The sequence below is a fragment of the Vigna umbellata genome, chromosome 8 (genome assembly GCF_029865625.1).
Source record: "Vigna umbellata cultivar VRB3 chromosome 8, Vumbellata_1.0, whole genome shotgun sequence".
Lineage (NCBI taxonomy): Eukaryota > Viridiplantae > Streptophyta > Magnoliopsida > Fabales > Fabaceae > Vigna > Vigna umbellata.
In genome coordinates this window covers 4,095,188-4,108,233 of record NC_142172.1, presented here as the reverse complement: position 1 = coordinate 4,108,233, position 13,046 = coordinate 4,095,188, and the positions used below count along the sequence as shown (strand labels likewise).

The 13,046-nt window shown below is 30.4% G+C and overlaps 1 pseudogene across 1 annotated transcript; it reads left to right on the top strand.

The window, feature by feature from the left end:
* The first annotated feature begins 10,723 nt into the window (after positions 1-10,723).
* LOC148193880 (pre-mRNA-splicing factor SLU7-like) lies at positions 10,724-12,259 on the top strand (annotated as a pseudogene). The gene is made up of 4 exons (XR_015781571.1): positions 10,724-10,903; positions 11,006-11,118; positions 11,611-11,871; positions 11,992-12,259. The product of XR_015781571.1 is annotated as a pre-mRNA-splicing factor SLU7-like (transcript).
* Positions 12,260-13,046: the final 787 nt, after the last annotated feature.

Genomic DNA, 13,046 nt, shown 5'->3' with positions numbered 1-13,046 from the left:
CGCCCTATGACCTTCTTCCTCCTTCTTCTCTTTCTGATGATCTTGTGCTCTTAGTACAGATTTTCGAATTTAATCCTGTAGACACTCAAGAACACTGCACTAGAGCACCAAATTAGCAAAAACAGATAAAAAAAATAAAAAGATAAAAAGATAAAAAAGATGAAAAGATAAAAAGATAAAAAGATAAAAAAAATGAAAAGATAAAAAATAAAAAATAAATAAAAAGATGAAAAGATAAAAAGATAAAAAAATGAAAAAATATAAAGATAAAAAGATGAAAAGATAAAAAGATGAAAAAATGAAAAGATGAAAAGATGAAAAGATAAAGAGATAAAAAGATAAAAAGATAAAAAGATAAAAAGATAAAAAGATAAAAAGATAAAAAGATAAAAAGATAAAAAGATAAAAAGATAAAAAGATAAAAAGATAAAAAGATAAAAAGATAAAAAGATAAAAAGATAAAAAGATAAAAAGATAAAAAGATAAAAAGATAAAAAGATAAAAAGATAAAAAGATAAAAAGATAAAAAGATAAAAAGATAAAAAGATAAAAAGATAAAAAGATTAAAAGTCAATCGGTTAAGAATCACACAAATAGAATAGTTATACCACGAGTCCCCGGCTACGGCGCCAAAAACTTGTTAACACTCCGGCAAGTGTACCGAATCGTATCAAGTAATAATAAATGGTAAGACCAAGTATCGTTTCCCAAGAGACTCACAACACTAGCAGGTGATGACATCCAGGAAATCCAAACTGTGAAGGCTCTATTGAATGCAAAGTTTAAGATTAAAGACTTAGGCCAACTCAAGTATTTTCTGGGCTTAGAAATTGCAAGATCTTAACGGTGCATTAATTTGTCACAAAGGAAGTATGCTCCAGAGTTACTAGAAGATGCAGGATTGTTGGGATGTCAACCTGTTTCTACTCTCATACAACCAAGCACAAAATTTTCTAAGACAAAAGGGAAACCCTATTCAGATGTGCAGGCCTATAGAAGACTTCTTGGCAGGTTACTATATCTAACCAACACAAGACCAGATTTATGTTTCGTTGTTAGTACTATCAGTCAATTTCTTTCCAATCCTTTGGAAGATCACTATGCAGCAGCAATAAGAATCCTGAGATTTATCAAGAACAATCCAGGACAAGGATTATTCTTTCCCTCCAACACAGAACATGCTCTCAAGGCTTTTAGTGATTCTGATTGGGCTGCTTGCCCTGACACTAGAAGGTTTGTGACTGGTTTTAATGTGTTCTATGGTGCATCATTAATCAGCTAGAAATCCAAGAAGCAAGGTACTATATCTAGATCATCAATCGAAGCAGAATATAGAGCTTTAACTTCCACAACATGTGAAATTCAATGGCTTCTGTATTTGCTCCATGATTTGAAATAGCCTCTACCACAACCAGTTCCTCTATTTTGTGACAATCAATCTGCTATACAAATTGCACAGAATCCAGCCATGCATGAAAGGACAAAGCATATTGAAATTGATTGTCATCTCATAAGAGATAAAGTTCAAGCTGATGTAATTAAGCTCCTGTCCATTCCTACTTCAGCACAACTTGCACACATTCATTCTAAAGCTTTGCATCCAACACAATTTCAATCTTTGTTGTCCAAGTTGAGCATTAAGGATATATATGCTACATCTTGAGGGGAGATATTGGATTTAATTTATTTATTTTTCGTTCATATCTGTGCATATTTATGTTCCTATATTTATATTCTATTTTTATATTTATATTCCGTTTATACATTGTTTCAAACAATTATATATATATATATATGTAAATTGTACTCTTTCCTGATTATGGAATAAGAAATACAATTCTTATCCTTTCTTTTCTCATAACACAAATATTCATAGTACTCTTCAATCACCCAATCACATAACAATGAAACTCCTGTATAACTTTCATTTAAGGGTCCTAAAGACAAATAAGAGCTTAGAAGATCTTTATGAGTCCATGAAAATGTTAAAAAATATATATTGTATAACTGCACTTAAAGAATACAAGCTAAGAAGAATATATGGAAACCCAAACACATGTTCCTAATAAAGTCCTCGAAATTTTCAAAGATTACAACCTTGAATTGAATTTACAGGAATTATTTTTAAGGGCATATTGAAAAATAGAATTTAGATAAATTTGATCCATCATTAGTTAGTTGGATCTAGTTTTAGATTCATAGTTTGTTTTCTATGCATATGTCTTTAGGTTCAAGTACCTAAATTTCTTCAAATATATATACCCTCAAGTACAATATATATATATATATATATATATATACCCTCAAGTACAATATATATATATATATATATACCCTCAAGTACAATATATATATATATATATATATATATATATATATATATATATATATATATATATATATACCCTCAAGTACTATATATATATATGTACCTTCTAATAAAAAACTACTCACTATTTTTTTTTTAAATATGATATCACTAAGATAGATTCGGTCTCCTTCAACCAAAACCATCTTAAATTGTGAAACACATGACGACATGTTTAAGGATGCATGTCTTATATCTCGTAGAAATACTTATGCATCAGAGAAAGAAAAAGGTAAAAATATAAATGAAGTCTTTTTAAGTCCTAAAATTGATATATCGCCATGAAAATCTTTTGGCAAGTGGATGGATTTAGTATGCACATGCAGTATTGGTTGGCCGGTTGAAACCAGTGTTGATTACAGAATAGTTTAATAAAACATTGTGATAATATTAACTATAAATTATTATCTAACTGTGGTCTTAGACACTAATCTCCTGGCATGTGCAAGTTTTGTCAACTGACTAACAATATCAGTAATTGTTATGATTTGTTTATTTTTCATATTTGAAACTTTAAATGCTAATGATATTAGGTATATATACTGTTAGTTAGTTGACTAAATTGTCTATGTATCAAAACAACATTGACGGGCTTGACAAACAACTAAATAAATTTTGAAAGAAATTATTTTTAAACTAATATCAATGCAGTGTTTAATCTCCATATATACAAAGATAATAAAGTTCATTTTTCATACAGGAATTTAATTTAAAATATGTAACCAGGAAAATTTCACTTTGAAAAAATAAATTAATTAACATACTCATCATATAGCTCCATCCGTTAATCAAGTTTAGATGGGTGAAAAAAGCAAGTGTTTTTAGCAGAAAAGACATATTTATTCAAAACCTAAATGAGTTTCAGGTGTAGGAGTCCAAAGGGGTATCAAAAATATCTGAGCAAGAACAAAAAAGAAAGAATATAAAAAGGAAAGTAGTTGTTGGGTAAAGGTAGTAACATTCTTATGGTGTAGATATATGATGCTACTCTTTTTCAATGAATGAAACAGTATATAATAAAAGGCCTGGTGGCGATTTTGAATTGATTTGTGCTGAATATAAATAAATGTGTGTGACGCCAAGATGTTAACCACTCAGTTACAACAAAAATGACAACACAACAATGAAAACGATTGGTGACTACGTCCACTCCAACCTAATAATGACCCTTGCTCCATGGAGGAGGACTGCATAAATCAAATTAGCCACTGAACACAAGAGAGATTAATGAAGGAATATCAAAACAAAAAGCAGAATGTTTATTTCTACTTTTAAGAATCTATTTCGTTTTCATTTGAAAACATGTCACTTTTTCTTTTTCTTTTTTTCTAATTCATCTCTCATTTAAAGACTAGTTCAGAATATGGTATAAAATACTTTTCTAAGACAGTAAAAAGAGCACTGATATTTTCATAGTTTGGTACATGGTTTTTGAAAATAACTGATATAATCCTTTTAATTTCTCACCAACTATATATCCTAAATTTCCTTGTCTCGTGTACCTAATAAACCAACCAACCAATCGAAAAACCAAGTCAATGCCATTTTGGACCAGCAACCTAAATTGGACAAACTAGTGATTAATTGCACACGAAATGATGAACAAGATCTGATCCAGGGAGACCTATTCACAAGCCAGAAGTCAGAAACAAACAAATAAGAGACACCGGAAAAGATTGAAAGTTAATAATCTCAACACGAACTTGATTCTATAGAAGAGAAATTGGCATTACAGCATGCATGACTCCTCATACGCCATTTGGTAAGGCCATGACCATTGTGATGGGGTGAACAAATGGCATACAGGGAGCCAGGCACACAAAGTATGCTAATAGAGAGAGAAGAAAGAGGCAAAAAAGGTCACAAGGGTTAGTTGTTAGAGAAACATGCAGAAGATGGAAGATGTTGATGTTATGATGAGAAATGCAAGAGAGATGATAAAGGAAAAGCAAAGGGTACCGTTGATATTGAATGAAGTAGAGTGAACGAAGGATATGTGATCTGAAAGCGAATTGATTTGAGGAGTAGCATATATGCAATAGGAGGGAAGAAAGAGGGTAAAGTATGAGAACCAAAAGGACAAAAAGGGCCCCTCTGAGTTTCATAGGCTACTGTTTTCTACTTGGAAACCAACCAAGCAGGTTTAAAGTTGAGAATTTGGCATGAAGTGTAGATAGCTTTGAAAATACTCTAGGTTGAAGACCATGTCTTTTTCCAACCTTTTTAAACTCTCTTAAGGTTAGGATATGACTTTGGAGAGATTAGGGGTCACATATATAAGGACTTTAATAAAGAGGGTAAGAGGGAGATGATGAAGGTGGATAACAACGAGACCCTTTTCCTGTTTGCTGGACGCTATGATGACTCTAGGTTATGCAATTTCTTTTTCCATTCCACATAAAAAGTGCAATTTCTTTTTCATCTTCTGCAACACATTTGTCTGCAAGTGTTTGGATCACCTTAGATTCCCATCACTCCCACAATCGAACATCTTCAAACAACCAGATCTTTCCCTACCCTTGTCCTTTTCCTTCTACGCTTTGTTTCTTTCTTCTCTTTTCTCTCTTTCTCTCTTTCTCCTTTTGGTACACGTGATGTATGAATACATTATTGTCTTAAACATCAAGGGAGGTCCATTACAGAGAACTTAGGTACTTGTTCCTCTTCTTTCTTTCTCTTCCTTCACCCTTCTCTCCTCTCGTTTCAACACCCTTTTTCAAATTTATGTCGTACCTTCATATGCTATATATACACTTCTAGACACATCAAAATTAACTTTTTCTTAAAACAATCATTTCCCTCTTCACCAGATATTCCCTTTATTTATACTTCTCATTGCTTAAAAACAACACCTTTGTAATCTACGAGGTACACGTATTACATAACACTTAATACTATATCTTTTGCCTTTCATCAATTTTTAAAATTCCCAAATATCATACCATTTTAATACCGATAACGTACACCCCATAAAATTCACTTCAGAATAATTCATGTTTCAACAACTCAGACTCCTTCTTAGAAAAATATCAAATGTTGTCTCTTTCGCCCTTTTATGCGTATTAGTATCATAACAAACATAATTAAAGTGGCATATGTGCTTCAATTAGTTACTATTTTCTCTGAAAATCATTCTTTTAACAGTATATGATTCAACTAAAGAACTGATATTATTCATATTACTTATCAGTAAATTTCTATGCTTGCAAAGTAGAATTCTTCATGCAGCCATTGTTGTACTTTAGAATGGCCAACTCTCTCACTAGCAAAAGTATAATTTATTTATTTTTAAAATCTTTTACTATGGAGTAACTCATACTTTAAAAGCAAGAACCACTTTAACAGTTTACATAAACAATTTATTTTGGGACCACCGCAAATTTAAAAGTTATAATCATGACAAATATAACTTGAGTGAGGTTAAATCTTCTTTTTCTAAAAATGGATTGCTAATCTTTCTACTATATAAACAAATTATTAAATAATAACAATAAAAGTAAAGTATTTATTTATTATCTTGTAAAAAAGTACTTATTATACAGATAAATGTAAGAGAACTAATAAAAATGCATATTGGAGGAGGATTTTATAATTTTGCTTAAAAAATTCATTATAAGTGATGAAAAAAAAATCAGAGAATATAAATGCATAAAATTTAACACTACAAAAATAATATAATATAAGAGGATTTTTTTTCTAACGATTTTAAAAACTTCAGATAATTTTCAATGATTTTAGATGGAAACCACAACTATGTTTTATTTTCTTTTTTTAAAAAAAATCGGCCATTTATAATCAAAACTGCAGATAAATTATATTTTTTTTAATAAATTTTCAGTGGTCTTTTACTCACACGCTCGGTAAGTTTGTAAATATTTTTTTAATTTTAATTTCTCCTTCGTTACGCCTTCACTTCGTGTTTTGCATCTTCTTCGGTTGAGTTTCCTTTGTTAATTTTTCACTTCACAGCTTTTTTCCTCTTACAAATCTCTAATCGTTTTCCTTCCCCTCCTTGAAATCAAATATATAATTTTATCTCCCAAAAAGTTGAGAAACAGCTACAAACCTATAAGCCACAAATGAGCTGAATAACACGCACATAACAAGTAAAAATTAATATAAAGGGTAAGAATGAACATTTGTACCATTTTTGCACAAACTGTGGAATATATAGCTAGGGCTATAATCAACCACATATATATCATTCACAAACTTTATCATTTCATAATGAGAATTTGTAATGTATCAATAGTGAATCCAGGGTAACTTTAATAACCCTCCATGGAAGATTTTATTCTTCTCTTGCACATTGGTTTAGAGGCGTAATGTGAGACCAGGTTTAACCTTACAAAGGTTTCACTGCTCAAAAGAGTAACGACAAAAGTCAGATATTCAAAGGTTGCATAGTGATCACCTAAAACATAAACCTTTTGTATTATTTAATTTGTTCATTGTGGACAATTTATTATTTATATAATGAGTTGGAAGGGTCAAATATTTTTAATGAAGACAATATTAAAATTGATAATTTTTGTCTTATATTATAAATATGTTTTAACTTTTGAACATAATTCATGTGTTATATACTCTCTTCTCACTAGGGATAAAAAAAAATCTATAATCACATATAAATAGATATATGGGATATGAGTATTTTTTATTTCTACATGTTAACGGGGGAATTTGGATTAGGCTAATATCTAAATAAAAATATTTGAATAATTGCTTTCTGTATTTCCTCAAACTTTGATCTGTACATCTCAAGTGCATTGAAATGACAAAAATAATCTTGGTTTGGAAATGTAACTCTAATTTTCTCTTTCTTCTCTAGTGTGTGAGCTCTATTCTTCCCCTTCTTTCCATTTTCAACCTCATTCGTGTGAGCTTTATTCTCCTTTACTCTTCCCGTTACATTTTCATCTCCATTCACTTGGTTGAGTAATAGATATATTAGTTCTTGGAGAACGTAGGTTAGTTATTGAAGCTCACAAGTGGTGGAGGATAAAGTGCGACATTTTATTTCTGAAGAATTGCTTATAGGCTTTGAGATGATTAATGTTGTTGTAGGTGAAGAAAGATCCCACTAATAAGAGTGCCTTTTAGATACCTGAGGATACGATTAGCGACTTCTTAGTGTAGAGTGATTGAAGTAGAGACGAATTGACTCAAATTATTAACGAGGAAGGATATGTTAGGCCTAATATTGGTAAGATATACTAATCGTCTGGTCAACCTTCATTAAGAAGAAACATCTTCATCACTTAGGAGGTCTTTGATTGGTTAGAAGAAAGGAATGTGCCATGAGGGTAGGCCAAGGATCACAATTCATCATTCTGGTTTCTTACAAAAAATCAAGAATGTATTTCTGCTAATCGAGATGAATTCCAGAGTTGTTGCGAGTAACCTCCAAAACAAGAAAATATTTAAGATCCCCAAAAAGTTTTATCTGGAAGTTGGGACCAAGAAGAGGTATGATTTTTTGTATCTCGTTAGCAACATTTCCTGTGAGAATAATATCGTCTACATAAATCAAAATAGTGGTAGTAGGATGTGTGTATCATGTTTCAGAAAAAAGGGGATGAACAATAGATAAACGTGTTAATTTGTTTGATAAAAGAAAAAGGAAATCTTTGCATCCTATTTTCGTCTAGCTTGCTTCGGCACATAGATAGATCGTTAAAACTTGTAGACTTCAATTGTTTTGTGGGTAGTAAGTCCAGGAAGAACCTTTATATATACTTCTTCTTAGAGATATCCATGAATAAATGCACTGTTGATGTCCAGTTGTTTCAAGAGTCATTTATTTGAGCAGTAACAGCAAAGGAGACACAAAGTTGGGAGCTTGTCAACAGGTGTAAAAGTTTCAAGGTAATCCAATCCTTCAAGTTGGGTGTATCTTTGGCATGCTTTGAATCTATCAATGGATCCATCTTATTTATGTTTGATCTTAGTATATCCATCTACATATCCAATAAAAGTTTTTCCTGGGAGGAGATGTGTAAGAATCTTTGTTTGGTTATCCTCTAAGGCTTTGAGTTTGTCCTTCATGACTTGAACCCATTGTGAAGACTTAAAGGTGTCTTTATAGCTACGAGGCTTAGTAATAGAAGATATAGAAAAATTGTGTTTAAAAGTAGCAAACAACTTATATGAGATGAAATTAGTCATAGGGAATCCAACAAGAATGTGAGTATGAAAATCAGCAAGATAAGTAGGAGTTTTTCTAAGATAGATGTAATGACGCGAGGTTGATTAATATTTTCATCCAAAGCTTCGGTATTCTTATTAACAGACAGGAGAATGATTTGTATTAGCAGAAACAATATTAAAATAATTAGTATTCGCAAAATGAGTGTCAGTTGTATATTTTATATCTGTATTAAGATGTAAAATAAAAGAATTATTGAAAAATATAATATCATCATAATGTGTACTATAATTATAATTATGAGGAATTAGAATAGATAAATTGCTACGATTTACATTATTAGTAGTAGAAGAATTATATGAAAAATGATTTTCATAAAACATGATATGGAAATAAACTTTTATTCTAAAGATTAAGAAACATAAAAATACCAATAACAACCTTAGCATCAAGTTTTTTTTATATGATAGTATTATAATAGAATAGACAGAAAGAAAACACATAAAACAAAGATATCACATGGATAAAATACTATACGAATATATATGTTGATATATATATATATATATATATATATATATATATATATATATATATATATAAAGTAATAATATCATAACAAATTTTTACATTTATTTAAAATATAATACAACAATAAATTGATTATAAAGAAGTAAATTTTTGTAATTTTTAAGAAAAGAAAGTAAAAAATAAAAAAAATAGTATAAATGAATATAAAAAATTTATGTACGTGAAAGTATATTATATATATATATATATATATATATATATATATATAGGGGTTTGCTAACGCGCGTACGCCTGTTTTTCAGTTGGTACATTTTAGCAATGTGTACCGGATTTTAGTAGACAAAAATATCCTTATATATTATGGATTCCAAGTTTTAAGGTTAAGGGTATTTTAATAATTTTCATTTTCAAAACTTAAAAAAAAAAAAAGAAACCCCCCAAACCCTTACTCACCTCTCTCATTCCTCTCAATCCTTTCTCTTTCATCTCTCTCACTCCAACCTTTTCTCTGTCATCCCTACTGTAGCCCCAATTGAAAAAAATCAGAAACACATGCCTTTAAAAAATTTTCCTTTGTAAAGAATTGAGTCATTGACATATTCACCTTCAAGGCAAAGGTTCATTCAAGATCTCTTCAATTTCACCATCTTCACTAACCTCTCTAATTTCATCATCTGTATTTGTTGAATCATCATCTCTAAAAAAACCCTCCAGGCCAATTACCAATTCTTTCTGATGTCATTATGCTTGTGAAAATTAGATAAAATTATATACGACAAAAATTATAAAATGAAAACTCATTATAAAGTCATTTTTTTGTAAGAAATTGTTTAACAACTGAGTGTTTCTGATTTTTTTCCAGGCCAATTACCAATTCCTTTGATGTCATTATGCTTGTGAAAATTAAATAAAATTAGATAAGACAAAAATAATAAAATAAAAACTCATTATAAAATCATTTTTTGTAAGAAATTGTCTAACAGCGAGTGTTTCTAAATTTTTTCCAGGTCAATTACCAATTCCTTTATGCTTGTGAAAATTGGATAAAATTAGATAAGACAAAAATTATAAGATGAAAACTCATTATAAAATCATTTTTTTGTAAGATTGTTTAACAGCAAGTGTTTCTGATTTTTTCAATTGAGGCTACAGTAGGAATGACAGAGAAAAGATTGGAGTGAGAAAGAGGAAAGAGAAAGGATTGAGAGGAATGAGAGAGGTGAGTAAGGGTTTGGGGTTTTTTTTTTTTTTTTTTTAGTTTTGAGAATGAAAATTATTAAAATACCCTTAACCTTAAAACTTAGAATCCATGATATATAAGGATATTTTTGTCTACTAAAACCCGGTACACATTGCTAAAATGTACCAACTGAAAAATAGGCGTACGCGCGTTAGCAAACCCCATATATATATATATATATATATATATATATATATGAGATAAAAGAATGGTTTAAATGCTTACTTCGTCTCCATGTTAAGAGGTGAATTTCTTTTAGTACCAGTTTTAAAAGTGAAGATATTGAGTCCCAAAATTGTATGAATAAAGTTTTATATGTTAAGTTGGTAGGAAGGTGGTTAACTTGGCTGCACTTTTTTTCTCTCTCCTCTACTCTTCCTGTCACCTTTTTCTCTCTCTTCTATTTCTCTCACCATCAATGTTTTTTTAAACTTTTTTGGCATGGATTTCAGTGGCATTTAAATCCAGGGAGGACCATTGGAAATAGATTGAGTTGGAGGAGACACAAAAAGCAGGGCTTGTGCCAGCTGAACTTGATGAGGATGGGAAGGAAATCAAGCTTCATATTCCCTAGTATATGTCATTTGCGCCTTGGTATCTTAATGCCGAGAGACCTGTAAGTGTTTCCACCTTTTAGAGTTATTGAGATCGGTAGGAATTTGGGGTGTTTAATGTATAAAAATTAACATTTTCTTTCGTCTTATTGTTATGCTTGTAGAATTTGAAACATCAAAGAAAATGGAAATCTGATCCCAATTACACCAAATCATGGTACGATAGAGGTGCTAAAATTCATCAGGCAAACAAGTATAGAAAAGGCCCATGCGAAAAGTAAGTGATCTTTATCTGTCAAATATCTGAGCATTTGTTTGTGTTTAATGTATACTTCTTGTATGAGAAACAACTTGTAAACTCTTGATTAAACATTTACTAGTTATTGGTTATAAGACAATAAATAAATATGATGTTTACTTGCTTGTCAATTTTTTTCCTGAAAGTAATGTGTTTAGGTAGACACTCACATAATCAGTCAATGTGTATTTTAGGTTTTCGAAGTCTGAATCCTTTATTTAGTTTTTGTAGTGTTCTTTAAACTACATGATAATGGCTGCAAGTTGGACTATATATAGCATAACAAATGACTTAATTATTTATGTTTTTACCTTATAATTTCATTACTTATGAGTAAGTGAATATGTTATTTGATATGTTTTGTTATTAAGACATGTTTTTTAAATATTATCTTTCAAATCCCGTAAACTATTTGACAACCAGGCTTGTCTCTGAATTTATTTATGGACCACTCCAATCTTCTTGTTACAGTTGTGGAGCTATGACACGTGATGTGAAGTCATGATGTATGGAAAGACCACGAAAAGTGGGAGCAAAATGGACAAACACTCACATTGCCCCTGATGAGGAGAAGAGCAACCAAAATGGTGAGGATGCTGCAAGTGATGAGGATGAAGATGAAGATGATTTAAGGGTAGATGAAGCAAAGGTTGATGAGAGCAAGCAAATGGACTTTGCAAAGGTTGAGAAGCGTGTGCGTACAACAGGTGGTGGGAGCACAGGAACTGTGAGGTAATTTTTATGTTACCGTCATTTTAATACATCTGGTCAGTTTAATTTGTCTTATATTTAAGGTTATCTATTTCATTATTTATTTTAGATGAATTGGAGCTGAAATATTTTTTCCCACAGGAATTTACGTATTCGAGAGGATACTGTAAAATATCTTCTTAATCTTGATGTTAATTCAACACATTATGATCCCAAGACCAGATCCATGGGAGAGGATCCACTTCTACATGCTGATCCAAATGAAATGTTTTATGGGGTAACTTGTCTCTTGAATGAAAATTTGTAACACTTTAACTTGTTTCTACTTAGACTGAACATGCTTTTGTACTGTAGGGTCAATGATGAGAGAAATATAATAGAGAGAGAAAAAGGTGACAGGAAGAACATAAGAGAGAAAAAAAAAGTACAGTAAAATTAACGTTATTATTATCAATTTAACGGATAAGACTTTATTGATATAACTTTTGCAATTTTGGAATTCATCCTCACTTTTAAAATTGTGTACTAAACAAAAATTCACTTCTTAACATAAGAACGAAGTAAGCATTTAAACCTAGAAAAATTTAGTGGTGTTGCTTAAATAAAAGTTTCCCTTGTTTGGTACGGTGACAAATCAATAAGAAAACAAACCCTCATGAAATTCCGAAAGTAACCACTGATTGACACCTGTTTCAAAACAGGGGTTTTTGGGTCAATGCAACAGCACTGCTTTGACCAATGCTTTCGAACGCGGCAAACCCTTGAGGAAATTTCAAAATGGCCCACTGTAATTCCATGTTTCAGTCCAATTGTGATGGCCCCAACTTCTTCAGAATTAATTTTAGTATCTTTATAATGTCTTCAATTTTTTGTATATAGCTATGAAAAGTTGAAGTTGTTCATGGATTAAAAATATTATATATTGCATAATCTTTAATTTATTTTAAAATTTATAATTTAAATTAAAAAAATATACATTTTTAATTTCATAATCTAAAAACATTATTATGAAAGTTCCTTATGTCAATACTTTTTTTGTCGATAAATATTCCTGTGTTTTTCTCAAATTTTTTTGGAAACAATTATAGCAATTTATTAAGTGAAATGCATTACGAAATATTCGAGGGATGTTACCAAATTTAATGTGAGTAAATTCCCACTAAATAAATTTATGAACAGTTTCTGACTGCATAAAA